This window comes from Schistocerca cancellata, chromosome 3 (genome assembly GCF_023864275.1).
Source record: "Schistocerca cancellata isolate TAMUIC-IGC-003103 chromosome 3, iqSchCanc2.1, whole genome shotgun sequence".
Lineage (NCBI taxonomy): Eukaryota > Metazoa > Arthropoda > Insecta > Orthoptera > Acrididae > Schistocerca > Schistocerca cancellata.
The window spans coordinates 575,877,814-575,904,542 of NC_064628.1; the positions used below are offsets into that span (position 1 = coordinate 575,877,814).

At 37.9% G+C, this 26,729-nt stretch overlaps 1 protein-coding gene across 3 annotated transcripts in view; it reads left to right on the plus strand.

Annotated features, from left to right (window-relative positions):
- The window catches only part of LOC126176817 (uncharacterized), a 90,029-nt gene that overhangs the window by 26,606 nt on the left and 36,694 nt on the right, over positions 1-26,729 (plus strand). For 2 of the 3 annotated variants that reach the window (XR_007535666.1, XR_007535665.1), the window contains exon 2: positions 15,159-15,327. The exons of the other annotated variant lie outside the window; for it this stretch is intronic. The gene's annotated coding sequence lies outside the window, so the exon portion shown is untranslated. The remainder of the gene's footprint in view (positions 1-15,158; positions 15,328-26,729) is intronic. 3 annotated transcript variants of the gene reach the window in all.

Here is a 26,729-nt window from a genome sequence, read left to right on the forward strand (position 1 = left end):
ATTTACATACATAATTACCAATGATTAAAAATCAATTTATGCTTTCTGAAAGTTTTTTTTACGTATTTGCACAGTTACATATGAAACATTACATTAATTTTTTACTTGAAGGTATTCTTTAATGCTGTATGGACAAATTTTAATCAAGTGATATTTTAGTTTATTTTTAAAAACAGATATGTTTTCTGTTATCTTTATATAGATTGGCAATCTGTTGTAGAGAAGGCATCCTGCTTTTGCAGATTCTTTTTCAGTTAATCTGTGTCGATTTCCTTCAATATGATAATCATTTTTATTTCTTGTGCTATAGTTATGGATATCTCTGTTTAACAATGCAGCATGGTTACTTTTTACAAATATAATTGTTTCACATATCTATAGTGACACTCCTGTTAATATGTTTTGTTCTATGAATTTATTTCAGCAGGGATGTCTAGGAGATAATTTTGCTATGCATCTTACAGGCATCTTTTGTAGGTTTAGTACTCTTTGTATGTGCACATTTGCAGAATTTCCCCAGACCAGGAAACCATATGAAATTTGTGAATGCACTAGCCCATATTGCTTGTTAGTAGTGTTTGTGTGTTTATTGTCCTCAACATTTTTCTCATTAAAAACATACTGAAACACAATTTATGACAAATATTAGTTGTATGCTTCTCTCATGTCAAGTACCTATCCACTGTCACAGCCGGGAATTAATAAATTTCTGACTCTTTTAGATCCAAGTCTTTATGCTTGACAATATCGTTCAATTTATGCGTTTTGTTTGCAGGTATTTGCGTATATGTGGTTTTATTTATGTTTATAAAAAGATTATTTCTTCTAAAATAATTTTTTACATATTTAGAGAAGCTTGCTTTTGTAAGTCGTCTGTGGAAACACTACTTATACCAAATGAAGTGTAATCTGCATACATGACAGCATTTCCACCTACTATTTTCATCATATCATTTACACATAAAATAAAAAGTGATGCGCCCTGCACTGATCCGTATTTAATGGATTCAAAATTTGAGTAGACATTTGTAATAGTATTGTTCAGATTTTGCTTTATTCCTACACACAGTTATCTATTTTCCATGAATGATTTTATGATGTTGATTGTGTTCCCCCTTACACTGTAGCACTTAAGCTTTCCTAATAATATGTTGTGGCATACACATTCAAAATGTTTAGAAAGGTCAAGAAACATAAAACATACTTCCATTTGATTATCTAGTGTCATAGTTATGCACACTATAAATTCAGCTATTGCTGTATTGGTTAATCTACCCTTTGTAAATCTATGGTGGGCATCATTCAAAGCATTGCATTTTTCTATAAAATTTGCTATTCTGTCTTTAATTCACACATTGTATGGTTTTAGAAAAGGCAGGTGTAATAGTTATTGGTTGGTTATTTCCTGGCTCTTACTTGCTGCATTCTTTGAAAATAGGGATCACTTTACTCTTTTTTAACATGTTGGGAATATTCCTTCTTCCGCAGTTAAGTTTATGAGAAAAATCAGAGGCTTTACCACATACTGCAGGCAGCATTTAATTAGTGTAGTAGATATACTGTGTGGTCCCACAGTATTTTATGTTTTTAATCAGTGTATTATTTTTACTAATTCAGGTTCATTTGTTGGGAGAAGGAAAAAACTTTTGTCTAATGAGGAGTGCTTTGTATCATTTTGTGTCAGGAGAATTTTGCTTTTTTAGTTGTTCACTACCTCAACTTAATGTTGATTGAAAATATTAGTGACTTCTTTAGGGTCCCTGATTTCCTTCCTGTATTTCTTTGTAGTTATGTTCACACTGTTGTATCTCTACTGCATATTGTGGGACTATTTGCTACTAGATTTAGATCGTAAGTGTTGGTTAGATCTCTGAAACTCCTAGTATAACAGCTTTCTTTCAGTGTGTTAGTATTTATATTAACCACTACTATTATGCATGTGAATTGCCTAACAGCCTTGTGTAACAGAACTTCTAGTTCTTTTCGAAAACTATACCCCTAAAATCAAACACTTTTATCCTTTGAATGTTGTCTGTATTGCTGCTGATTTGAATAGCATTTCTGTGCAGTTGTCCACTGTCCATGGTTTTTACATAGATTGCACCTCCTCCACCTTGATGTTGACATTTTTGAATCCTGCATGTTTCTTTGTCTCTAAATATGCACTTGTACATATTTATAACAACATGGATTGGAAATAATATATAGTACAGATCAGCTAATGCACTGAGATTCAGCAACTATCACTCAGAGTATAGACACTGATTTTGCAGTTGTAAATTTTGGAAAATTATGCACTTCATTTTGTAACAGAAAGGGACAAATATACAATGGAAAAGTATTTGAACACCTCCCTTGTAATATATACCATAATACGAGGATCGTTAAATAAGTAATTCCCCTTTTTTTCAGAACATATTTATTGTTAAAGAGTCAGAATTTAGTGCCAATATACAACAACATGTCTTGCTCATGTCCTATTTTTCTACAATGTCTCCATCACATTCTATGGCCGTACGCCAATGTTGTGGAAGAGCATGTATTCCCTGCTGGTAGAAGCTCTTGTTCTGTAGGCATAGACATGTTTTCACTGCATGACTGACAATCTCATCATCTTCAAAGTGTGTTCCCCGTAGGGAATCTTTAAGCTCCAGCAATTGAGGTGAAATGGCCTTTCTTTGAATCTTGTGGCCCACTTTGAGCATTTGTGGAACCCATCATGAGCACCTCTTTGAATATCCGAGAGTCTCGATCATTGCAGATGCACTTCCACTGCCGACCGACAACTGTAGAGCCAATTGTCAAGTTGTGATGTGCTGGTCGGCATGAATAATGGCATCCAAGTGTGGCTGATCATGGAGCTCTGTTTCTGCATTTCCTGAGGCTATAACTTTCTTTACCCATCACCCAACTGTACTCCTATCAACTGCAGCATCGCCATACACTGCACGCAAATGTTTATGGAAGTTCACCACAGTTTCTTTTTCTGCACACAAGAATTCAATAAGAGTATGCTGCTTGTAACGTGAGTCATAAGTGATGCCATTTTGACTACGGCTCTGCCATCTGCCAGAACAGTTCAAAACTTCACTGGTGCACAGCATACTGGTATGAAAAATCCAAAGAAGGGCGATTCATTTTGCCTTCTCACAAAATAGAGGAGAGAAGGTCACAGATATGATAAGTGACCTGGGATGTCAATATTGAAGGGAAAGGCATTTTTCATAGCAGTGAAATTTTTTCTTGAAACTTAAATCAACTACTTTTTCCTCCAAATTGCAAAATATTCCACTGCTTCCCACTCACATGTATATTGTTATAAAATAGAGAAATCACAGCTTGTATCAAAATATTTTTTCTCACATGCTATTCAAGAGACAAAAATTGCGTAAAAAGTTTTGCAGCACCCTCATGACTGGCATAGTTTGTGTTTACTGATTCAAAACCTCTACTCAATACTATTTTGACCACAGAAAGTGGATAATTACAGCCATTCGTATAATCACCATTCATGGAAGGGAAAGTGCAGCTCATGTGTTCTATAAAGTTTGTCAGCTGCATTGAATGATCATTTCAAGCTTAACTTGTACACACATTGTTCTTTACAGCAAGAATTGTCAGGAACATGGAAAATTTCCCACCAAATTGGCTTACACCTCTACCACAAGACACTAAATATTCAATGGGTGCCTCACAATGGTTGGCTATGATCAACAACAGCACCTGATAACTGCTGTCTACATCTATATGCATAGGTATCCCAAAGAGAGTGGAACAGAAATGCCCAGTGCCATGTTACAGGCAACAGGAAGCACTATATTGACCCAGGTAACATGCTACACATACACTTTGGCCACTTAGACTCCCATTACAAACAACAGTACAAATCCCTGACACTGTGATGTGTGAAGAAGGTGGACAACAGAACACCTGGAATAATAGAATCAGGGTCAGCAACATTAGGTTCTTGTTGTCAGTGAGTACAGGAGTTGTTTGATGTATTATCTGTTCTATTTTATTCATAGAAGACTGTGAAAGCAGCAAGGTACCAATGCACATCTCAAGCATGCATTCTCACAAGTACAGCAGGAAGGTGGGCTGTCATGCTTTTGGCCTTTTGTCAGTGTAGAGGGTAATTTGAGAGGTGTGCAGTGATTGCATGTAATCAATATTTTTAAGACCTGCAGCATTTCAATTATGGTTCATCTTACAAACATTCAGTGCAGTGTCATAGGCCTCTCCCCACACACTGTGGACTGCATGCCAACAAAAGTCCATGGATATTAAAACACACATGGTGGAGCAATATGGTAGTGAATGCTACACAGCAGTGTATTTTGATATCACAGTTGTGCTAAAATGTCCATATTTTGCACAGAATGTTTTTTTTTTTTCCAGTAAAGGTTTTTTTTCCGTCTCTAAAGACTTAATCTTTTATTCCCTGCACCCTTTTCATCTAACCTGACAAATGTTTCCAAACATGTGCAGTTTGGTTTGAAAATGTGTCTACCACCCTTTGACACTTGTATGTGAATAGTAATCATTTAGCTGTAGATGTGAATGTAGATGTTTCTTTCCTCTCTCTCCTCTTATAGACTATAAAATTATGGTTGCATTAAAGCATCTCTGTCACATCTGTCCATTCTACCAGTAAAGTTTTCCTGCAGACCATGTTGTTCACTCAGTTTTCTTAATGACCATCTATTTTGTATTTGTTCAATTTGATTCATAATGTTCTTCTATACCAACCAGCAAGCACGTGAATGTGTATACACCATTGTGCCTCTGCCACATATTTGACCTGTGCAAGGATGAAGAAAACCATAAATAATTTTTCTGTCATGGAGACAAAACTAGCAGAGGCAAGTGAGCAGGACCCCACTCACCAACAAAATTAGCAGGGAGGTGTAGATCGCCAGCGAATATTATGTCACTACTCAGTCATCTTTCAATAACTGATAGTAAATCTTGTTCAGTGCAGAACAAGGGTATTATTTTTTTGCTTATCCAACAGACCTTATAAGTTAACATATAGGGCCTCCTCCACACAGCCGCAGGGGGTAACCCATATGAAGAGTTTGGTCCAGCTTTCCATATATTGGCAGAACGCAATAGGTATACTGAAAATACTGCCTGTGGGAAGTGGACAAAAAAAAATCAAGTATTAGCTGTACAAGACTTTCAAAGAATGGGATGGGAAAGCCATTGGGTAAAACATGTACTCAAGCATGGCTAACATTCTTCTTGAGCGCATATTGGGCATTGTAGATCAAAGACTATGATTCTACCTTATGCAGTCATTGTTGTCAGTCACTGTCTTCGCCTGACCAGCCAAAAAGGAGGATAGTGCTCCAGTCTGAGTATGTGCCTTTAGATGGCATACAGAATGATCACTGGTAGTTATGATTAACCACAAGAGTAACCACATCTTTGTAGTTTCTTACTATTGACACAGTAGTTGCAGCACAAATGCTTATCTTTGTTCTTGCAGGCCAGTGCATGCAAACTCAGATTTGCCAGTCATAATCAAGCTGTAGGCAAACTCTACTGATCCACTGATAGCCATTTGGTCCCAAATTCCCTTCCACCCCCCTTCCTAATGCAGTCACCAGCAACACTGCTGCCCCTGCACTTACCAGCTTGTATTAACCAAACAGGTACAACACCACAGTTAGACAGTACCTACCATTTTGCATCCTACAACTATCACAACCACCACTATTGCACCTACATGACTATTCCCTCCTCTATTCGTAGTATCGCCTTTCATCCAGAAGGGTAGCAAACTGGACAACATTTTATCAGTGACTGCCACCACAACACACTTTCAACATGTCAAAGCAGACATAGAACTACCAGATTGAGGCCATACTGACTGGATACTGGGAGTGAGGGACTGAGAGTTTTGGTTGGGCATTCCAGACTGTGTCAGATCTGATGGAGGTATTCTTGTGTATTTGCACTACTCGTTGCAATACAGTTGCTTGTGATGGACAGAGCCTCTTGATGGATTGTGTATAATCATCACCAGAGCAGTAACTCACTTCACAGTTTATTTTTATGCTGTCTTTGCCCAGAAAAACTGCTCATATGTTTACTGGAGACCTGGAATTTGATCAGAATTTTATTGGACACTTAACAGTACTGCTGGTGATGATCACATTGCATTTTTTACATATTCCTTTGTGTTATTCTTCAGATAGACATTACCACTGGTCATAACAGTCAAAATTTTCTTGGTCATGCTGTTGTACATTTCAGTGCTGATTCTTATGAGTTGACATGTTGATCAGTTGATAAAGTCCTGGCAGGCAAGGACATCAATGAACTCAGTAGAGAATGGATAACTGTGAAAATGATTCTAGAATGAAGTGACATTGCAAAGAAGTAGATTAAACAAAAATTAGCAAACATCATAATAATTACATGATCATGTGTTTCAGTTTGTTTGAATTTGAGAAAGTTGTGACGTATCAAAAGTTTCAGTGACAAAGATGCCTGTAAAACACCCTGGGAGCTACTGAAACTATTAAAATAATGGGATCAGAACATTGTTCAGTATGATTTTCAAAATTTGTTTTGTAATAATTTACATTATGTTTCAAAAATAGTACTACGCTTACACTTCCAAAACACGTCCAAGCAGAGACATGGAAGCATTTGCGTATTCACTTTAATGATAGCCTACATGCATGTTAACTATCATGCATAATAAGAAATTTTAAAGAGAAATGCCAGTGGGACTGAACAACAATAGCTGTGTCTTTGGAAAATGTGAAGGTACTCAAGAAGCTATGCTGATGCTGTATAAGAAATAAGAAAATACATCTTAATATCTCGAACACCTATGACAATGTGAAGTGGGGCAATGGTACCGAAATCTTGTGGTAGCAAGAATTAATTATAAGAGCACATGAATAATTTACAATATTTTGTCTAACCAACTGATTTCATTAAAGAGGAAAACTAAACATTACACACAAATATTGGAGATGGTAATGACAGGAATACTATTTAAAAAGTTAGGCTTATCCAAAAGAAAGCAGCTCTCTTGAATGTATGAAATCAGGCAGCATCAAACATTGGCCTGGAAATAAAGAAGAAATTTGTAAACTCATACATTGGAAGCATGACAGTTAAAAAGCTCTGAGAATTGAAGATTGGGAGCTTGTGTCAGTCAGAAATGTATATTGTTTCTTACTAAAAATTTTTACTGATGACTGCCAAGCTGTATCTTTGGGTTCTCCTTAAGTGTTGCTATGAATAATCTGCCCTATTATGTAACTTTGTATTTCATCTGTTAAAATGATTATAAAACTTAAATTTTCTGTGCATCTTAATATTTCAATTCTGCTTAAGATATTGCTGGAAACATCTGACTTTCTCTTGAATTAATTAGCAATCAATGAACTACTGTAATGAAATATGAACTACAAATATCAAACTTAAATTCATATTGATTCCAAGATTAACTGTGAAAGGCATTTTTAGCTTATCCACAAAAAGATCTCACAGAAACAAAGTTCCTGTAAGCAGTTATTATCTTCCTGTGATATATTTCAAAGATTGCCAATATGGGTACTTTCTACTTATCTTAATAACCATTTAAAAATCCATATTTTTAAACAGCTCATATACTGTGAACTACTTCCTTTACGAGAAAAGTTCCAGGACAGAGTTTTTTTTAATTTTTGATTTTGCAATAGTAAACAGGAACAAATGTGTTTATGTTACCTGATATGTGCAGGTCCTTGAAATGATCTTGGCTATGTTTACTTGCAAACTCACTAGATGGCAGGGCTGTGCTTACCAACACACCATTTGGGTTCTTTGCATATTAGTTACGGTGACATAATGGGTGCTGATTGTGAGTGAAGAGTGAACATCAAGTTCTGTGTTCAGCTCGGGAAAACCCCTAGTGAAACAAGGACCGTGATTAAGCAAGCATATGCAGGCAAGACGCTTTCAAGAAGTCGTGCTTTTGAGTGGCACAGAAGGTTTTGTGAAGGTGGAGATTCAGTGCAAAACAGTCCTGGAGCTAGTCGCATGTCTACAGCACATACTGATGCAAATGTTTACCATGTAAGGCAGTTATTGCAAGAAGACTGCCGTGTAACGTGTGTATGATTTCAGAAGGACTTAGGTAATTTGAATTGTGATGTGTCTCATAAGATTTGACGCGAAGATTTAGGGAAACTTAAACTTAATGCAAAACTTGTCCCTCATACACTAACAGATGAACAAAAAATGGAAGGTTGAAGAATTTCTGAAGAACTACTGGATAGAGTGAGATGTAATCCCACATTTCTGTCAAAGATTATTGCTGGGGATGAAAGTTGGTGCTACCGGTATGACCCTCACGTGAAGCATCAGAGCGCTGAATGGTGGAGTCGGGGGACAGCGGCCTCGAAAAAAGTTAAACGACTGCCATTGAGAACAAAGACAATGTTGATCGCATTCTTTGATGGCAAAGTGTTAGATCGCCATGAGTATGTTTTCTCTAGGTCAAACAGCAAATCAAACTTTTTACAATGAAATCTTGAAATGTTTACAACGAGCAATTCGATGTCACCATCCCGATTTATGGCATTCTCAGGACTGGTTCATACTGCATGACAATGCAAAACCTCATACCACTTTATTTCTTACTGAATATCTGGCCAGACATTCTCTTATTCCATCCCACATTCATCATCTTCACCCAAACTCCCACCTTGCGATTCTTTTTTGTTTCTGTGAGTGAGAAGCTGGCTGGAAGGAAAGCTTCATCAGGATTTTGCAGACATCCAATGGGCTGTAGCAAATGAGCTTACAACCATCACAGCTGAAAATACTCTGCTTTGCTTCCAAGACATCCAGAAATGTTGGCAATTGTGTACAGACAGCCAAGGAGACTACATCGATAGAAGCTAGGAAAAAACCTGTCCTGGAACTTTTCTGATGAAGGGTACTTGTCCTTTGATACCCTGACATTCCCTTTAAAGGTCTCAGAGCTCTAACAGTTACAAATCTCTACAGTTGTATTTGAATCCTGTGTAAGGAACGAGATTACAAAACATATTGTCATGGAAGAAATACTTCACCACAACACAGAAGTTCTACATCTTCAAGGTGGCTCAGGAGGAATGGTCAGTATTCATGGATGTGATGGGAACAATCATTTGAAGCAAAAAAAGTCTTGTGAACATGAGCTCTAAAATGCATGTATTAAGAGCTATGAGCACGTGAAAAATAGTTTTCTATTACAAGCTCTTTGTTTTGCGTATTTTGGGTGCAGGCAGTAAGGACCAAAACATGAAAAAATTATCATGTAAATCTGATCTTTAAAATGCATACCTTAAAGTAGATGATATATGTTTCACAGTAACGAAGATGTACGAGTCGTAGCTCTGAAATTAGGCAATTTCATGTAGCGGAGATATTGGTCGCAGACAGGCACAACAGGAACACTATGTGTATGGTTTCTAATTCAGAAGAAGGCTGTTTGGTGGACTTGTTAAGTAGTTTTTTTGTTTCGCCTGTCTGCTACTCAACACCTCTGTATAGTGAGTAGCAATCTGCCCCTTTCATGATTGTCATTAAAAGGAATAAAAGGTCTACTACATAGGTATCACTAATAAATAATTATCTAAACTTGGAAAGTGCAAGACTTTAGATAAGAAAATAATTAGAAGATATAATAGCCAAATTTAAATTACAAGACAAAGGTTGCAATTACCTATGTGCTGTACGCCATAAAGAGCTAATCCATGGATTTCCAACGTTTGCTACATAAAGAGAAGTATTATTTCTGAAAGCATTGAAAGGTATGTTACTTGAGATCTGGAGCGACATAAAAAAAATCCATTTTGTTGTAAGCTACGTAGGAGAGATACCACACAATGAGGTATGTTACAGTTGGAAGATTCTGAGACAGTTTCTAAATCCAAAGATTGGAGTGAAGGTGTACAAAATAAATATATTCTTAGAATTATTTAGCTCAGAACCATACAATAGTAGTTAGAAAGGATATAGAGCTTTTGTTGAATGCCAATTGAATAAAGCAAAATATTTGAATGAACCTATTACAGAAGGCCATTTATTAGATGTGCTTATTAGTAAATGGTTCAGATGGCTCTAAGCACTATGGGACTTAACATCTGAGTCCATCAGTCCCCTAGACTTAGAACTACTTAAACCTAACTAACCTAAGGACATCACACACATCCATGCCCGAGGTAGGATTCGAACCTGCGGCCGTAACAGCAGCGTGGTTCCGGATTGAAGCGCCTAGAACCGCTTGGCCACAGTGTGGCCGGTGCTTATTAGTAGTTTGCCATGGAGGGTAAAGGATAAACCCTTTGGTAAAGATTGGGAAAAGGTATCAACATTATTAGAGTATTTTGAACAGATTGATACACTTGATAAATTATGTTACAAACGACAAAACAGCAATAGCTCAAGTAATAAAAGGTCAAATGAAACAAAGGGGGAAAGTCACCAGCTTATAGAAAAAGCAAAACATTATCACAGATATAATAAGACAGGATACCAATGGAAAAATAAGACACAAGACAAGGAACATTCAACATAGGTATTTCACAATGGCAAGATGGAAACTACAACACTTCTAGGGTGTGGCTCGGTTCCCAGAAGGAGATACAGATGAGCCACATAATAGTGAAACCGTGTTATTAAGGTTTAACATTGGTCTGCTCCATGTAATGAATTACTAAAGAAAAGGGAAGAAATAACTAATATAGATGATTAATATGAGAGTGCAATGATCGTTTAAATTTAGTGGAAGAAACAGTAGATGGCAGTATTGAACAAGTTGTTGCTATTAGTTTAGTGCAAGATAGTACAGTGGATGTTAGAAACAAAGTTATGAGAAACATTAGATAATTTAGAACAGGTGATAATTAAGAATGTGAAAACTGTTACAATAATCAGAAATGACATGCAACCGTTTGATGAATTACAGGTTATGGGGATTCCTCTGATGATAGTGAAGTGACTCAACATTTAATAGATAACAAACCACTCTCTCCTATTAGTACTGATACATTGATAGACTCAGGTGCTACTGACAAATTGTTACCACCTGTCATCTGCTGCTAATGAGAACATGCGATCTTCAGCTACCACTAAGAATTTTTCAGCTACTGTTAGTACAGAGCTTGTAGTAGCATTTGCTGCTAGTAAGGATTTGCTATCTTCAGTTATTACTAACTGTATCTGAGTTCAAATGGCTCTGAGCACTATGGGACTTAACATAACTGTATCTCTTTGTACATTGTTATCAGTACCTTACTGACTGTTATAACTTCTGGCAAGTTACTAAGCTCTTTCATTACTAAGAAGTTCCGACTGAAGATTTACTGCCTGCTGCTATTACCAATAGCTCATATTACTACTATACAAATTGAAGTTGGAACCTCATTTCATGACTTAAAGGATACATGATCAACATATGCATAGTTACTTCAACTTTGACTATATCAAACATGAATTGAGTATACAGTTCAAGAATTTGTATTTTGGACAAAAGATGTGTGAGCTCCACATAAAGAAGCATTATTACTTTAAGTTGATTAATATCATGAAGAAAGCATTCATAAGATTTAGTATGTGTCAGCAAGTGAACTATTTACTACAGGTGCATACAATATCTTATATTTAATCATACCAGAGGCACTTAGTAATTTTGTGGCACTGAACCATACTGGTCCACTGCCTCAGGCTGAGGAGAGTGGAAGACACTCTCACTGGCATACATTTTTGTAGCATAAATTCGTAAAGAGACTAGAATTATTACAGAACATAATACACCAACACTGACAATAAGTGTTATTGAATTTAATGCAGATAGAATGTGACAGTTATTATGAAAAGCTTTACCAATTGACTAATATGCCATTTCAAAATTTAGTATATTGAAGTATCTCCAGGATCTTCAGACTGTGAGGGGTTGCTTGGGGGATAAAACGTTTGGCTTCACAAAGATTTAAGACTGTGTTTATTTTTGGAAGCTTCAAAGATAACAATACATTTGTCGTATTAACTGTAAGGGATTGAGAAGTAATTAGATAATCATAGTGGGAAGAATATGAGTAACTGCTAGTACATGAAGGGGAAGTAAGTTTAGCAATATATGAAATGATATTTAATTGTTATAGATTTTGTATGTTGGTCTAGAGATCTCTGTGCCCTTGCTAGAGTGCAGTACCTACTAAGGTGTATTATGATGGACCGAATAATGTGAAGATTTCTGAAGAATCATAACATTAATATGGAGGTTAAGTAATGCGCGCTAGAGTGTATGGTTAATGAATACTGTTAAGATTCATGAGGAATCATGACATTAATATTGAAGCCAAGTAACAATTTTCTTTTTCCCTTTAAGGGGTGAGCACTTATGTGGTGTAGATTGCTGTAGTATGAAGGAGTGGGTACTTATGAGGAGTCAGCCAATATTTAATGTGGTCTTCGTACCCTTTACCCTCGATGCAAGGAAGAACCCTTTCTTCACCTGCTGGAGGGCACTTATTTAATGTGCAGATAAGTGATATTTATTTGCTGCTGCAGGAATTGGCTGGTTTCTGGTTGGAAATTCCTCAGATAGGAGACTCCACCAGAAATATTAAGTCATCCAGTATGAGAAGCTTGCTATAATTTGATGATGTCAGTCACATAACAAGTTTACATTAAGATTAATATCTAAATAAATAATTGTATTTTTCCAAAAACAAATCACGATTTAAGATTACATGGCATATAAGTTAGTGTATTTTATAGTGGATTTTGTTAATCTATTAAATGACAAAATTGGGTGACAGTTTATACTGTTTTATTCCTTTGTATCACAATGAATATGACACAAAGCTTTCAGCTCTGCATGGACGTTGTAAGGAGCACTTCAGAATAAGAGATGTCATAGACTGCCAATGAAATCTACATGTGACAATGTCATTGTCAAAACTTGTACGAAAAGCTGTTAGCTTGTCTCAGTATTAAAAGTTGCTCTGATATATCCATGGAGATAGCATTGTGTATCAGTTCATGTAATATATATATACAGTGTTATCTGATTCTGTGGATAATTATTTCAAGTATGTGAAGTAGTTTAATAATGAAGATAACAAGGAATATAATTGGTAGAGAGGTACTTAAAAAATAACAAATGTTCATCAATAAGACTCTGACACACTGAAATTCTAGCATAACAGAAAAACAGTTTGAGAGTTGCTAAACTTTGTACAGAAATGCTCTACCTCTAATATTTTCTAAATTATGACTTTTTGAAATGATACGGACATCTTATATTAAGAGTGCAACTGCGGTGTGTCAAACTTCCACATATTAACTCATGCCAGTATTATGATATTAGTTACACAGAGCGTCTCTCCTAAGAGTTGTCAGGTACATTTTCTCTGGTGTTTCAGCAGATATTGGCAACACTGTTTTCGCACTGTGTAGGTGGAGTCAGCCAAACAAATACTACTCATTTAATCTTTCATGCAATGCACAGCATTAATGGAAAGTGTCGGTTTGTTTCCTGTTACAAACAAAATGATTAAAAAAGTGGAATTTTACACACCCATTCAACAGATCACCCCTTGTTTAGTCTAGTGTGATATTCAGTTTAGCATTTGTATTAACAGGGACAGTAAAACATAAGTACTCCAGCAGCAACAGCACCAACCTGGCCCATGCTAACTGCTACCACCTCGCAGCAGTGCACTGCTCAGTTGCTGCTTGAGTGCTGGTTATTCCTTGTATTTTACTGTTTCTGTAATACATATTGATAGAATGAGTAACACACTAGACTAATCCAGGAGCACTCTATTTAAAAATCATTTTGGTTGCAGTATGTAACAAACCAACACTTTCTATTGGCATTGGGCATTTATGAAAGACATGATGAGGAGGATTTGTTTGGGCTGACACCAGCTACATGTTGCGAAAACAAAACTGAAAATATCTGCAGAAACACTAGAGAAAAATTGGAGAGACACCCTGTACATTCATTAATTACCACAGAATATTGACTAAAGGCCATTTCTTTGTCTCACAAATCCCAAAATAAAAACTACTGTTACGTGGTAAAGAAATTATTTGCTCAGCTTGTCAAGGAGAAAGACTGCAAAAGCTTCTTTTGACTATGTAATACTTGCCACTGGAAGCAGATATACCACCATGTTCTGCTCCTATCTGCACAATTTTCATCATTGAACCAAGACTCAATCTCAGCGCAATGACAACTGTAATTGTCAATGGACAAACGCAACATTTGCCTGGCTTATGTTTCTCTGATGTCCTAAACAGTTCATTCAGTGCATAAGACTTTATTCAGCTGTTGCGTCAAATAGTACATCATGACCTGTAGTAATTTCAACAAGTTTTCATTTTTCATAGTATCATTCAACAGCCACTGCAGTCATGACAGTCAAGTCAGTAAGATTACTTGCCCTGAAAAAAGTTTTCAGTTTTCTATGCACGGAACACCTACCAAATTCTCAATCAACAGACTAGATCTAGCTTTCACAAAAGCAGAACCTGTAGCGTATATTGAGATGAAGAGTACACATGTGAGATGAAGAGCACATACATGCAACATTCAATATTATAGCGACAGTGTCAATATCCAGCTTGTCATTGAGAATACCGAAGCTCTAAAAAGATCCTTCAGTAGTTTCAAAATGTCAACAACACTTTGAATTAAAGTTGATGAATGATTACTACAGCCAGTTATTCATTATAACTGAATAGTGCCTAATCCATATTTGCAGAAATGCTTCACACTCATGAGCATTTTAATTACTGTATTGTATATTTTACAAGTAGAGACAACTGAAGACTTAACAAACACAAAATTTACACTCAATTACTCCATGAACCTTCCCAGGAATTTTCAGATGATGAAAAGCATGCACTGGAGCTTCTGCAATCAATGTGCTATGCTGTATTTTGTGGCAATTGATGGTGATAGTTGGGTCCATGTACTGTAGGGAAAATAATTTTAATGAGCTTCTGAGTATGGTCCATTCTTGTGTGTATGTTCTGTGTATTTATTTGTCATATGACTGATTTCTTCCTCTAGCACCGGAAAATGCTGTAAACAATAGAAAAATTTGTTTATTTCCTGCAAAGTCTTACAATGTCTTTTTTTGTTCCAGTTTCCTTATTCTTCCAGCAACACAAATGCACTTGCTGACTGTGAATCTACGACAACCTACCAAATGGAATATCAAACAAATGCTGCATACCTGTAAATCTCACATGTCCTTCAATAAACATCTTATCAATGGGAAATACATTAATGGATAGTCTGCATTCAGTATACATGTATGTTTAAAATTTTACAGTGATTAGTAGTTACACTCTGCTTTTAAAGTTTTATTACGCTCTTTAGTTCATCTTCTGCAGTACACTCTCAAGTATCCAGCTCATGACTATTCAGTTGTCGTACTATCTGGCCAACTTAATCAATACTGCAATAATACATGTCCATGATAAAATGAGGATTAATTTCTTGTGCATACTGTACTTTTCAAAGCTTTAGCATGTGGCACTGGCTGCAATGCTGTGAGGCCTTTCAAAATGTTTTGTGTGTCTTTTGTGCTTCTAGCACATCTGGAATCTCAGTAATAAAGTCCATTCTGTATTGTTAATATTGGATAAATTACCAGAACCACTCTTCAATAAACTATAGTATGAGACCTCTTCCAGCATTCAAAACAAAAATGGACACATATAGAGAGCAGCTCTGTTGGAAACCATGTGTTCTTTGTTTCTTCAGTTACATATCAGACATCAAAGTGCGTGCATTGTTAAATTATTGTTTTGTGTAGTTCTTTATGTTTTAATTAAAGACTCCAAAATGGGTAAAAAAACTTGTTCTGACTATAGATATGAAACTGTGTGTTGTAATGTGACTGTTTCTTGGGCTAGCAGCCAAAACTGTTACTTGGAAGTCAGGGGGAAGACAAAATACGTTTGGAGACTGGAAGAAATAGAAAAGTAGTTGGCTTACCAAGCTAACGGAAGTAAAATAAAAGTAATGAAGACAGTGTTGAAAGGTAAGCATAAAGAAATTAAGGAAGTTTTATTTTTGTGACATGAACATATAAGAGGAGAAGGTTTGCCCTGTAAGGGGCATGACATGAACATATAAGAAGAAACCATTTGCCCCTTATTAGGCCAATATTGCAGGAAAAGCATTGCAATTTCAATGGCAAGATTCAGAATTTACTGTCACTGATTGGTGGTTGGATCAGTGGAAAAGAACATTCAATATTCATCAGATTACCATTAGTGGAGAGGCTGTATCTATTGACAAACTGGCTGTGCCATTGTTTAAAGACTATCTTTTGAAGTTAATTGATGAGGAGGGAGTTTCTGGTGAACAGTTGTACAATTGATGGACATTTTAACTTTGAATCCGTGTGTGAAACAAGTCAGAGATGGAAATGGTGATACTGTCTATCACTCAAAAATGTATCAGCCTCTGAGGATGTCAGTGCAGAAGACATCACAGAATGGATGCCAAATGATGTAGTTGATGAACTAACTGATAATGATATTGTGGAAATAGTGATGCAGGGGGAAGTAACATAAGAGGACTAGGCAAACTTAGATGAAAGAAGAAATCTTATTCAACATTTGGAAGGGTTCGAGATGATTGCGGCAGCACTGCAGTAAATTAGTGAGCAGATGGAAGCAATGACAGTTGATATCATCTGTTTGCAAAAGTGGAAGGATATTGCAGTGTGAAAGATGGCCAAGGGAGAGAAACAGTCATCTAACAAAGACTTTTTCAGTGCCTCAAACCTGAAACTTTCACACTGGTTTTTCACGTCTGAAATCATACGCTTATACTTTACACTGAAGATCGTTTTATGTTTCATGTAATAAACAATTCATTGGAAGAATCCTAAGGAAATGCAGTCCAAAAACAAAGGAAGTAGGTTACGGTACACTTGTCCGCCCACTGCCTGAATACTGTTCACCGGTGTGGGATCCGTACCAGTAGGGTTGATAGAAGAGATAGAGAAGATCCTATGGAGAGCAGCGCACTTTGTTACAGGATCATTTGGTAATCGCAAAAGCATTACGGAGATGACAGATAAACTACAGTGGAAGGCTGTACAAGAGAGACGCTCAGTAGCTCGGTACGGGCTTTTGTTGAAGTTTCGAGAACATACCTTCATCGAGGAGTCAAGCAGTATATTGCTCCCTCCTACGTATATCTCGTGAGGAGACCATGAGGATAAAATCAGAGAGATTAGAGTCCACACAGAGGCATACCAACAATCTTTCTTTCCACGAACAATATGAGACTGGGATAGAGGGGAGAAACGAAAGAGGTACTCAAGGTACCCTCTGCCACACAACATCGGGTGGCTCATGGAGTATGGATGTAGATGTAGAATTTTTGAAGGATGTAGTACTTACATAACAACACAGTTATAACTAGCATGTATTTGAAATAAGTCAGAAATTATTAATAAAATCAAGTTTTTGTATAAAGAAAGGGCATTTTGATGCTAAGTTTGAGGTTGGAAGAGAGGATTTATAGTACTCCAACCTACCTGGCTTTTTTGTTATCCTGCTAGACCTTCCACCACATTAGGCCAGATAGTCAAGAGTCTACTGTACTGTAATTACATTCTTAGCATGTGAGATGACAATTCTTGAACTATGACAGAGGCTCTCATTATTATCCTGTTATGCATATTTTTAAAAGAAATTTCTTAAAGTTTCTATAACAGACTGTCTATAGTTTAAGTAATCATACTCAACAGTGGGAGATTCTGTAACAACTCATTTTAACATAGCAATTTGAAATTATGGAAACACTCTTTCAGAGATTCCTCTGCTTCTTTGTTTTTGTTGTTGCAGCACCTACTTTTTTGAATAATTTCTTTCTCTATGCATTGTTTCCAAACTGTGATAGTATGTGTTGACAGAAGTCATTTCAAAATGAGAGAACAAATACTATCTGCACACTTTAACTTGGCACTTATGCTGGAAGCTAAAGTATGGGGATCGGCTCATAGCACATTGGCTGCAGAGATGGCCATCTTCATCCCCCAGGGCACCTGTCTTATAATTTATAAAAGATACGAATATGTAATGGGTTAATGCATCACAGAAGTGACACAAAAGTTGATGGCAAGCCACCGGAAGGACTATATGCAACATCTTCATTCATTTTTCTAAATAATATAAACATTCACTGCACACAAAACCACACATGAATAAACACTATATTCACCACTAAACAAAGATCTGAGGAAAAGACTTACCAAATGTTACATCTGGAGCGTTGCTCTATAAGGTGTGGAGACCTGGATATTGAGGAAGGAAGATGAAAGAAGATTGGAGGCACTAGAGATGTGGATGTGGAGAAGAATGGCGGAAGTGAAATGGTAGACTGAGTAAGGAATGAAGAAGTATTAAGAAGAGGTGGAGAAGACAAAAACATGCTGAAAGTCATCAGAAATAGAAAACGGATCTGGATTGGACATTGTTTGAGGAGGGACTGTTTATGGAAGGAAGGAACAGAAGGAATGGTGGTGGGAAAAAGGGGAAGAGGAAAAAGAAGATATCAAATGCTGGACAATATCAAAGGAGACAAATATTCAGAAATGAAAAGACTGGCTATGGACAGACAAAAGTGGAAGAGGCTTAACCCATGACAAGACCTGCTGTAAGGCAGAATACCATACTACTAATAACTCACAAGGCTGCTTATTGGTATGGCACACTAATACTGTTAAGTACTTAATATAGGGAATGAGCAAAAACATTTTGAATGGTACAAAATCATCAGACTTTCATGCATCAAAGAAGGTCCAAATTAAAAGGTCTAGGTGCGATTAGTATCACATTTTCATTTAAGAAAAATATTATTTTGCAGAAATATTTCTCACATTATTTATTTACATTCCATAGTTTTATTTGATTGCTAAGAGTCTTTAGAAATAGTGCATAGTAATACTGCCATAAGTTTAAATATTCTTCCACTGTTTTGTTGCCGTCAGGGCCAGAACATGGAACTTTGCTTTTGCTTGCTTCATTATGACTGCAGCTTCATATCATTGTGTATGCCACAATTAACAAAAGTGAGTCTATCACTTCATTATGACTGCAGCTTCATATCATTGTGTATGCCACAATTAACAAAAGTGAGTCTATCGCTTCATTATGACTGCAGCTTCATATCATTGTGTATGCCACAATTAACAAAAGTGAGTCTATCACTTCATTATGACTGCAGCTTCATATCATTGTGTATGCCACAATTAACAAAAGTGAGTCTATCGCTTCATTATGACTGCAGCTTCATATCATTGTGTATGCCACAATTAACAAAAGTGAGTCTATCATCCAAATTTGATGTGAGTTCTATTGCTTCTTCTTCTTTTTCTTCTTGTTCTGCACTTTCCATATTAGGCCAGTTACGGCCACATATAGTTTGTATCTTTTTCTTGATCAACCAGGGCCTCTTTTTCTCCTTTGGTTTAAAGTTCTTTGTTTGATGGGGTAGCCTCTGTAGATCCATTCTTTGTAGATGTTCATTCCCTTTCTTTTTGTTTTTTAACTCTCAACTCCTTTCAAATATCTTTATTTCATATTACTTATCAAGTCTTTTAAATTCACTGCTGTAAGAAATTTCATTTATACTCCTTGTATTTGTTTTTATTATCTTTTATTCAGTATCCACGATTCACTTCCATATATGGTAAAGCATTCAGATAACTGTACTGTATACTTTTATTTACCAATAAAAATACATATATTTACAACATGAATGTCTTCTGTTATTACAAAGACAATTACAGTAAGAATGTATGTAGTACAGTCCAGTAAATAAAAAATATGTAATACATATGCATTTTGCGTGTACGTTATACATGTAAGCAATTAAAGCTTAAAAAAATCCTTGATTTTGTTTGTCAAAGCAGGCCTGCCTGCTTACGAGCAGCTAAGTCACATACTTTTTTCAGGACAGTTATCTGATAATGATTGCTTTCATCTTCAGCTCAGACAATCGCAAAGAAGTATCGAAACATGTAAATGCTTTAGAATCAGAAGGTATGTTTTCATCTTCATTTTCTGGACCACTAGTTGATGAAATGCTGGTGGCATCAGCTTCATCAGTGATTAGGTTTACAATTTTGCTATCATACAGGATTTGATGCCCTGGATCTGTATTTTCAACTCTAATCCATTTTTGAATGTCTCTTTCATCACGTTCATGACGATTTGGCAGTAATATGATCCTTTCATATTTTAGGACCAGGTGCTATTAATTCATGACATGAAGAAAGTGTTTTTTTTGGCAAAGCTTAACAGACTTCCTTCTCCCGCCTCTTATATTTCTAACAATAACTTATGTAACACTTCTTTTCGTTAGTACCATTTGAAAGCCTCAATATCACTTTGATCCTGGGCTTTTATAAGGAGGTTATGTTAAGTGGAAGAAACATCACTTTCACAAACTTGTCATTTTCATTTAAGATAACACATGATGAATCAGTTGCTGCTTTGTCAAGGAGCAGTAATGTTTTCTCCCTTTTGCCATTACTTAACTGATGAGCTTTTACAGAGGTTACAGAAGTCTTTGGTGTGACGTCATAAGTGAGTGACTGCGTGTGAGATCGCTCTCTAAGTTTTTAAATATTTTTAGGTTTCAGATATGTATTTTAACGGTTTTTGTGATAATATTTACTATATAAGTGACTTATTAGTGGTTTCTTCATTCACCTCTGCCTTTCTTGTGTTGTGACCTGATATTTGTGAGTGTTTCGTATCGAGCAACTTAACCTCTTGCCTGTTTTTATATCCGCTCTGACCAGTTGCAGCTGTAGCGGCGCATCGAAAGCTAAGTACTAATTAATTGTTTGTGTATAGTGGTTTATTTAGGAACTTTAGTAGTCTTCAATCGGTGTTTTTGGTGTTTTCTGGTGAAATAATTTCAGAAGAACCTTTTGGGAACTGTTTTCAGTTTCGTTACTGTGTCATTAGACATTTGATTCACTTTCTGTATTAGTCTTTTGTTATATTCTCATTTTTTGTTGATTAATACTGTTAATAATAGTAGTTACTTCCCTTGTAGAGTAAGTTTGTGATTATTGTAGTCAGGTTTTTAACATCATCTTATTGTAGTAGTGGAACTTAGATAAAGTAGTTTTCTTGTTTCAACAAATGTAACATTTTACCATGAGTGAGAAGTGTGGGCTTTGCTGTAGGTTCGTGAGTAGTGGATTGCGGTGTGAGACTGGTTCGAAGTATTTTCACTGGGGGGAATGCAGTGGGGAAGCCAGTGGGCATTCTGGTGAAATCATCTCCTGGAACTGCAGGTTATGCAGCAAGAGTAAGTTGATAGAGGAGCAGGAGCGTAAGATCTGTGCCCATCAGGTGCAGTTGAAAAACGCACAGGAGGAGCTAGATAGGATGAGGAGGGAGAAGGGGGTTGGGGAATGGGAGCTGGCTGTTGCCAAGAGATCTGCTAGGAGAAGAAGATTTTCAGATAGTTTTACTATTGGTGTTTGCAATAGACATGACCAACTGTCAGAGTCTAGTGGAGAGCAATAGATATGACCAACTGTCAGAGTCTGGTGGAGAGAATCTCTAGTAACTGTAGATGTAGGAAGTATGCAGCAGACCTCAGTAGTTACGGTGGCTAGGACAGTTGCAAAGTCGAAGAGAAAGAAGAAGGTTCTGCTGTTAGGTAGTTCTCATGGCAGAGGTGTAGGCCAGCAGTTGCAGGAAGTGTTGGGGAGTGAGTACCAGGTCACCAGCATTGTGAAGCCTAATGCAGGATTAGCTCAGGTGACTGTTAACATAGGGGGGTTATGTAGGGATTTCACTAAAGAGGATCAGGTAGTGATTGTGGGTGGGGCTGGTAATAGTATTGATAGGGATGGGGAGTATGACATAGATGGTGACCTGGAAAAGATAGCCACTCAGACTGGCAACACGAACATGCATTTCGTGGAACTGTTTCAGCGTCACGATCGGCCTCATCTTAATACAGCCGTCAGGCGTAATAACATGAGACTTGGGGGTGCACTGATGACAGAAAGCATGGGTCACATTTCAGTGGTGTCGGTGGAATCTATCAGCAGGACGGGTTTCACTAGACATGGCCTGCACCTCAACAGGTATGGGAAGGGGAGGTTGGCAAAGCTTATAGGTGACAGCATAGGTGGGGGCAGTGGGATCACTCATGGGAAAATTCCTGCAGTAGTGGGTGTTAGAGCTGAACCTTTTTTAGCCTGAAGTCAGCTGATAGGTATTCCTGCTTAAGGGAAGTCTCTCTAATAAAGGAACCACTTTCAACAAAGCTTAGATATCCGAGTAATGAGGGAATTAGTATATTTCATCAAAATATACAAGGTATTAGAGATAAAGTTAGTGAACTGCTTATAGATGTTGACTCTGAAATTATTGGTATATCTGAACACTTCTTAAATAAGGAGATAATTCAGAGGCTTCCTTTACCAGGATACAGGTTGGCTGGCAGCTTTTCTAGGAGCTCTTTGCGGTGTGGGGGAGTAGCCATGTACGTGAAAAATGGCATCCCATTTGAGTCAGTTGATGTTTCAAAGTACTGCACTGAAAAGGTGTTTGAATGTTGTGCAGGTGTGGTTAAATTTAATGGAGCTAAACTTCTAACTGTTGTTATTTATAGATCACCAGACTCCGATTTCACAACATTTTTGCTGAAGCTAGAGGAGGTACTTGGTTCACTTTATAGGAAATACAAAAAGTTAGTTATATGTGGTGACTTCAATATTAATTGCATAAGTGATTGTGCAAGGAAAAGGATGCTGGTAGACCTCCTTAATTCATATAATCTTATGCAAACCGTATTCTTTCCAATGAGAGTGCAAGGGAACAGTAGAACAACCATAGACAATATTTTTGTTCATTCCTCATTACTAGAAGGGCATTCTGTTAGCAAAAAGGTGAATGGCCTTTCAGATCATGATGCACAAATTTTAACTCTAAAAGATTTTTGTGCTGCAACACGTGTTAAATATAGTCATCAACTGTTTAGGAAAGCTGATCCAGTTGCTGTAGAGACCTTTGTAAACCTTATCAAGGAACAAGAGTGGCAAGATGTTTATAGCGCTGATACAGTAGACGATAAATATAATGCTTTTCTCAAGAGTTTTCTCGTGCTCTTTGAAAGTTGCTTTCCATTAGAACGTTCAAAACAGGGTACTAGCACAAACAGGCAGCCTGGGTGGCTGACTAGAGGGATAAGAATATCTTGTAGAACAAAGTGGCAATTATATCAAAACGTTAGAAACAGTCAAAATCTAAATGCAGCAGCCCATTACAAACAGTATTGTAAGGTGCTTAAAAATGTTATTAGGAAGGCAAAAACTATGTGGTATGCAGATAGAATAGCTAAGTCTCAGGATAACATTAAAACTATATGGTCAGTCATAAAGGAAGTGGCTGGTCTGCAGAGACAGGTTGAGGATATAGAATCAGTGCGTAGTGGGAATGTCCATGTTACTGATAAGTCACATATATGTACAGTATTTAATAATCACATTCTGAATATAGCAGGTGAACTAAATAGAAACCTAGTCCCAACAGGGAATCATATAGCGCTCTTAGAAAACAGTGTTCCGAGACTGTTAACTGAAATGCTCCTCCATGATACTGACAAGAGGGAGATTGAGTTAATGATTAAATCACTAAAGACCAAGAACTCTCATGGATATGACAGGGTACTGGCAGAATACTGAAGTATTGTTCTATGTATGTTAGCCCAGTACATAGCCATATCTGTAACTTTTTCTTTAGGAGTGGTTGGTTTCCTGACCGATTAAAGAACTCGGTAGTGAAGCCACTTTATAAAAAGGGAGACAGGGATAATGTTGACAATTGTAGACCTATTTCTATGCCATCGGTGTTTGCTAAAGTTATCGAGAAGGTTGTATATACAAGGTTACTGGAGCATTTAAATTCACATAATTTGCTGTCAAATGTTCAGTTTGGTTTTAGAAATGGTTTAACAACTGAAAATGCTGTATTCTCTTTTCTCTGTGATGTTTTGGACGGATTAAATAAAAGGTTGCGAACGCTAGGTGTTTTCTTTGATTTAACGAAGGCTTGTTGACCACAAAATATTACTGCAGAAGTTGGACCATTATGGAGTAAGGGGAGTAGCTTACAGTTGGTTCGCCTCTTACTTTAAGAACAGAAAGCAGAAGGTAATTCTCCGCAATGTTGAGAGTGGTAGTGATGTTCAGTCCCAATGGGGCACTGTTAAGTGGGGCATTCCCCAAGGATCGGTGCTGGGTCCACTGCTGTTTCCTATTTATACACTCCTGGAAATGGAAAAAAGAACACATTGACACCGGTGTGTCAGACCCACCATACTTGCTCCGGACACTGTGAGAGGGCTGTACAAGCAATGATCACACGCACGGCACAGCGGACACACCAGGAACCGCGGTGTTGGCCGTCGAATGGCGCTAGCTGCGCAGCATTTGTGAACCGCCGCCGTCAGTGTCAGCCAGTTTGCCGTGGCATACGGAGCTCCATCGCAGTCTTTAACACTGGTAGCATGCCGCGACAGGGTGGACGTGAACCGTATGTGCAGTTGACGGACTTTGAGCGAGGGCGTATAGTGGGCATGCGGGAGGCCGGGTGGACGTACCGCCGAATTGCTCAACACGTGGGGCGTGAGGTCTCCACAGTACATCGATGTTGTCGCCAGTGGTCGGCGGAAGGTGCACGTGCCCGTCGACCTGGGACCGGACCGCAGCGATGCACGGATGCACGCCAAGACCGTAGGATCCTACGCAGTGCTGTAGGGGACCGCACCGCCACTTCCCAGCAAATTAGGGACACTGTTGCTCCTGGGGTATCGGCGAGGACCATTCGCAACCGTCTCCATGAAGCTGGGCTACGGTCCCGCACACCGTTAGGCCGTCTTCCGCTCACGCCCCAACATCGTGCAGCCCGCCTCCAGTGGTGTCGCGACAGGCGTGAATGGAGGGACGAATGGAGACGTGTCGTCTTCAGCGATGAGAGTCGCTTCTGCCTTGGTGCCAATGATGGTCGTATGCGTGTTTGGCACCGTGCAGGTGAGCGCCACAATCAGGACTGCATACGACCGAGGCACACAGGGCCAACACCCGGCATCATGGTGTGGGGAGCGATCTCCTACACTGGCCGTACACCACTGGTGATCGTCGAGGGGACACTGAATAGTGCACGGTACATCCAAACCGTCATCGAACCCATCGTTCTACCATTCCTAGACTGGCAAGGGAACTTGCTGTTCCAACAGGACAATGCACGTCTGCATGTATCCTGTGCCACCCAACGTGCTCTAGAAGGTGTAAGTCAACTACCCTGGCCAGCAAGATCTCCGGATCTGTCCCCCATTGAGCATGTTTGGGACTGGATGAAGCGTCGTCTCACGCGGTCTGCACGTCCAGCACGAACGCTGGTCCAACTGAGGCGCCAGGTGGAAATGGCATGGCAAGCCGTTCCACAGGACTACATCCAGCATCTCTACGATCGTCTCCATGGGAGAATAGCAGCCTGCATTGCTGCGAAAGGTGGATATACACTGTACTAGTGCCGACATTGTGCATGCTCTGTTGCCTGTGTCTATGTGCCTGTGGTTCTGTCAGTGTGATCATGTGATGTATCTGACCCCAGGAATGTGTCAATAAAGTTTCCCCTTCCTGGGACAATGAATTCACGGTGTTCTTATTTCAATTTCCAGGAGTGTATAAATGATATGCCTTCTAGTATTACAGGTGATTCAAAAATATTTCTGTTTGCTGATGACACCAGCTTGGTAGTGAAGGATCTTGTGTGTAATATTGAAACAGTATCAAATAATGTAGTTCATGAAATAAGTTCGTGGCTTGTGGAAAATAATTTGATGCTAAATCACAGTAAGACTCAGTTTTTACAGTTTCTAACTCGCAATTCAACACGAACCGATATTTTGATCAGACAGAGTGGGCATATTATAAGCGAGACGGAACAGTTCAAGTTCCTAGGCGTTCAGATAGATAGTAAGCTGTTGTGGAAAGCTCATGTCCAGGATCTGGTTCAGAAACTAAATGCTGCTTTATTTACCATTAGAACAATATCTGAAATAAGTGACACTTCAACACGAAAAGTAGTCTACTTCGCATATTTTCATACGCTTATGTCATATGTTATTATTTTTTGGGGTAATTCTTCTGATTCAAAAAGGGTATTTTTGGCTCAAAAACGGGCTGGTCGAGCTATGTGTGGTGTAAGTTCGAGAACCTCTTGTCAACCCCTATTCAATAGTTTGGGAATTCTGACATTGCCCTCACAGTATATATTTTCTTTAATGTCGTTTGTTGTTAGCAATATTAGCCTATTCTCAAGAGTTAGCAACTTTCACTCAGTTAATACTAGGCAGAAATCAAATCTGCATGTGGAATGCACTTCCTTGACTCTTGTGCAGAAAGGAGTGCAGTATTCTGCTGCATTCATTTTCAATAAGCTACCACAAGAACTCAAAAATCTTAGCAGTAGCCCAAACTCTTTTAAGTCTAAACTGAAGAGTTTCCTCATGGCTCCCCCCTTCTATTCTGTCGAGGAGCTCCTGGAAGAGCTAAAAAATTAAGCAAATTCTAGTGTTACATTGTTGATTTTCGTTATTTAAACTTACGACTTGTCGCCTGAATATGCTTTTTATATTTCATTTTATCTGTTTC